This window comes from Palaemon carinicauda, chromosome 19, assembly GCF_036898095.1.
Source record: "Palaemon carinicauda isolate YSFRI2023 chromosome 19, ASM3689809v2, whole genome shotgun sequence".
In the NCBI taxonomy this organism is placed as follows: Eukaryota; Metazoa; Arthropoda; class Malacostraca; order Decapoda; family Palaemonidae; genus Palaemon; species Palaemon carinicauda.
The window spans coordinates 89287181-89292180 of NC_090743.1; positions in this window are offsets into that span (position 1 = coordinate 89287181).

The following is a 5000-nucleotide window of genomic DNA, read 5'->3' on the forward strand; positions in this document are numbered from 1 at the left end:
TGCCGACCAGGGTTCGATTCCCGGCCGGAGCCAAGCTCTTGTCTTTGTGAGATTTCGCCTGGGGCTCTGATCCCGAGGTCGTTAAGAGAATCCAGACATTAATATATCAAAATATATATGGCTTATTTGAATATGAAAAACACGTAAAAATGTGCAAAATTTATCATTAATTGAATGCCAAGTAACAAACTACCAATTAGCTACGATGGTGAAGATGGGTTGATTTCAATTCTAAGTACAAAATACCTGAATTCGACAGGTATAAGTACAGTAGAATTGTCATTGACTTTTATCTTCCTTCGTGGCCGAATGGGTTAGTCACTGTCTATATAAGCTTGCCGACCAGGGTTCGATTCCCGGCCGGAGCCAAGCTCTTGTCTTTGTGAGATTTCGCCTGGGGCTCTGATCCCGAGGTCGTTAAGAGAATCCAGACATTAATATATCAAAATATATATGGCTTATTTGAATATGAAAAACACGTAAAAATGTGCAAAATTTTTCATTAATTGAATGCCAAGTAACAAACTACCAATTAGCTACGATGGTGAAGATGGGTTGATTTCAATTCTAAGTACAAAATACCTGAATTCGACAGGTATAAGTACAGTAGAATTGTCATTGACTTTTATCTTCCTTCGTGGCCGAATGGGTTAGTCACTGTCTATATAAGCTTGCCAACCAGGGTTCGATTCCCGGCCGGAGCCAAGCTCTTGTCTTTGTGAGATTTCGCCTGGGGCTCTGATCCCGAGGTCGTTAAGAGAATCCAGACATTAATATATCAAAATATATATGGCTTATTTGAATATGAAAAACACGTAAAAATGTGCAAAATTTATCATTAATTGAATGCCAAGTAACAAACTACCAATTAGCTACGATGGTGAAGATGGGTTGATTTCAATTGTAAGTACAAAATACCTGAATTTGACAGGTATTAGTACAGTAGAATTGTCATTGACTTTTATCTTCCTTCGTGGCCGAATGGGTTAGTCACTGTCTATATAAGCTTGCCGACCAGGGTTCGATTCCCGGCCGGAGCCAAGCTCTTGTCTTTGTGAGATTTCGCCTGGGGCTCTGATCCCGAGGTCGTTAAGAGAATCCAGACATTAATATATCAAAATATATATGGCTTATTTGAATATGAAAAACACGTAAAAATGTGCAAAATTTATCAATAATTGAATGCCAAGTAACAAACTACCAATTAGCTACGATGGTGAAGATGGGTTGATTTCAATTCTAAGTACAAAATACCTGAATTCGACAGGTATAAGTACAGTAGAATTGTCATTGACTTTTATCTTCCTTCGTGGCCGAATGGGTTAGTCACTGTCTATATAAGCTTGCCGACCAGGGTTCGATTCCCGGCCGGAGCCAAGCTCTTGTCTTTGTGAGATTTCGCCTGGGGCTCTGATCCCGAGGTCGTTAAGAGAATCCAGACATTAATATATCAAAATATATATGGCTTATTTGAATATGAAAAACACGTAAAAATGTGCAAAATTTATCATTAATTGAATGCCAAGTAACAAACTACCAATTAGCTACGATGGTGAAGATGGGTTGATTTCCATTCTAAGTACAAAATACCTGAATTCGACAGGTATAAGTACAGTAGAATTGTCATTGACTTTTATCTTCCTTCGTGGCCGAATGGGTTAGTCACTGTCTATATAAGCTTGCCGACCAGGGTTCGATTCCCGGCCGGAGCCAAGCTCTTGTCTTTGTGAGATTTCGCCTGGGGCTCTGATCCCGAGGTCGTTAAGAGAATCCAGACATTAATATATCAAAATATATATGGCTTATTTGAATATGAAAAACACGTAAAAATGTGCAAAATTTATCATTAATTGAATGCCAAGTAACAAACTACCAATTAGCTACGATGGTGAAGATGGGTTGATTTCAATTCTAAGTACAAAATACCTGAATTCGACAGGTATAAGTACAGTAGAATTGTCATTGACTTTTATCTTCCTTCGTGGCCGAATGGGTTAGTCACTGTCTTTATAAGCTTGCCGACCAGGGTTCGATTCCCGGCCGGAGCCAAGCTCTTGTCTTTGTGAGATTTCGCCTGGGGCTTTGATCCCGAGGTCGTTAAGAGAATCCAGACATTAATATATCAAAATATATATGGCTTATTTGAATATATATATATATATATATATATATATATACTGTATATATATATATATATATATATATATATATACATATGTGTGTGTGTGTGTGTGTGTGTGTGTGTCAGTATATTTCCCTCGCAGAGGAGATTTCTACAAATTTAGCAGATTCAGCATATGGACATTACAACAATGCTTTCCTTGCTCATAAAGAGAACCAGTACCTCTTGAGTTATCATACGAGTAATAGGTTACCCGTCTGGGTCTACCCTTGCTGTCCGGAGTGTAATTTACGTTTTTTAATAAGGTGACAATATGTATGTTTGATGTCTTATTTATCCATAGACACTGGATATAATTGGTGTCAGGAGGGAAATGCGCCTGTTTCAATATGCTTTGAGCAAACTGGTACTTTAAGCCAATAGAATTAATGTTCAAGCTGCCAAGTCTATGTTGTTTAACACAGCAGACACTGCTGTTCCAGGAGATGAAAGCAAAGGATTAGTATCTTGCAGTGGTGTTGAAGAAAAATATATACGAGAACATCGAACGCAATATTTGGATAATAGGTTAGATAATTTAATAAATATATATTTAGCCGAATGAGAAGAAGAGCAGTGTGCAGCTGCAGCATTTGCAAGTTCATTGATATACATTTTTTTTGGACTGTTTACAAGAAAAAGATGTGACAGAAAACCCTGAATTCATTGTAAACAATGAGCCCTGGCCACCAACCAACTATCCGAGGGAGGGAAGAGAGAAATCCGCTGGGCAGGAGACAGACCAGGTGTTGGCAGTGGGGGGGAGAATGGTACCAACAACTGGTGTCCCATCCATGAATCTAACTGCTGCTACGCCAGTCAAGCCTATAGACTTATATCCCTAGCCGCCCCCCCCCCACCCCTGCCTCCCAATATCCGAGGAAGAGGGTGCCGTGGAGCGGTGAGATGGAAAGAAAGATGGCACCTACATGATAGCAGCAGCACTCGACGAAGCAGCGAGCATGAGCATCCCCGTACGATGTCAGGGGAGGCAAATGACATACAGGCAGCGAGACACCTTTCGGTACCACTAACCTCACCCCCATGGCACTAGAGACGGCAATGACGAGCAGCCGTATTGCAAGCAAGGTCGTTAGCCCGAAACTAATATGGCAGTTTGGAGCCCCAGAGATTAGGATAACTTTGCCAGATAAGTTGTACTGAGTCTTGTTCGACACAGGAGCCAGCGTATGGCTCTAAAAAAGAAGTTCCTCTAGTTCATTACATGCAGCAAGCCCATCTTCTTCAACACGTAGAGAGGAAATAAACTACAAGCAATACATACAACAACAGTCAACTTTATGGAGGCATCTGTGAAATTGGGTCATCATTTATTTCAACTTACCTACCTTGGGTATTGCAGGTATCCAGGGTATACTGGACTTGACTTTATTATGAATAATCAAATATAGATTTCCAAGGAAGTAGACAGAGTAGAATTTATGCTATGAGGGTGCATTCTCCCGATAGAAGGCTGTGAAAGAGTAAGTACGTATGCTGGAGGGAAGAAACAAGTAGGGAAGGTAACAGCAGTATCTGAAAAAAAGGGAAATGGTGGGCCCCCAAATGCTTACATGCATAACAGTGACCTTGTCTCGGCCTCTCCAAGCGGGAACCAGGGTTGTTGTTAAATTATTTGAAAAATGCACATGCATAGTTTAAAAGAGCTTGCCAGAAATAAAAAGGAAAACAGCAGAAATTATGGTATTTAACTTTGCATATACAAGAGTGTTTTAGGAAGTGATATTATGCTTGATTTGCAGGTATACGAAATAACTGATGAACAGATCTTGGGAACTGCAACTCCAGCCCATAGAGATGGACACCCTCAAAACTAGATCACCCAAGCCCGAAAGTGATGTCCGCTAGTTATCTTGATTGTAATTGTAATTGGAGACAAGCTACTGTGGAGGATACATCAATTTCCCTTTGGTTTTAAAATGGAGCAGGCAAAGCTGATCAGTTTAAGGCTTTATAGAATACCCATTCATTTCCAAGGAGAGATAGAAAATGATATTAGTAAATCAAGGGAACAAGGGATTATCGAGGAAAGCAAATAGCACTGGGCATCTTCATTTGTAGCAGTTAGGAAAAAGGATGACTCAATAATATTGTGTTGGTTATTTGAAGTTTAATGTAATCACTAAGGACAGTGCATTTCTATTTACATCAATTGAAGAATTACTCGTAACGGTATAGGACAGTAAATATTTTACAACCATTAATTTCAAATTTGGATGCTATCAAATACCCATTCAGGAAGATAGTAAATACAAAATGGTCTTTATAGCTAACGACCATTTATTTCTGTTTTATTTTCTTCTTTTTGGGATTAGAAATGGTTCCATTCATTTTTTCTAAAGTAATGATAACAGTGTTATCTCCCTCACTTGACCATAGTTTTCTTATTCATCTAGACGATATCATAATTACAAGCAGAAGAAAAGAATAACAATATTCATAAAGTCTTAGATTATTGCTCTTTAATGGTATAAAGATAAATTTATCAAAGTGGAAAAATTTCTGTAAGCAGGTCAAATTTTTAGGCCATATAATAAACCCCAAAATTATCCAACCCTGCCCCCAGTAAAGTACAGTAGAAGCAATTTAAGATTTCCCCAGTCCGCTTACCCTTATGGAAGTAGCTGTACTCCTTGGCCTCAGAGGGTATTATTGTAAATTCATAAGAGGTTTTGCAGAAATAACGAGACTCTTAGATTCTTTAAAGAAACAAAAAGTAATGAATTAGGAAGTAGAAGAACAAAGAGGCGCTCAACCGATTGAAAGCTGCCTTAACTGGCTATGAGTTTATTGCGTATCTTAGATTTGATCGTCTGTT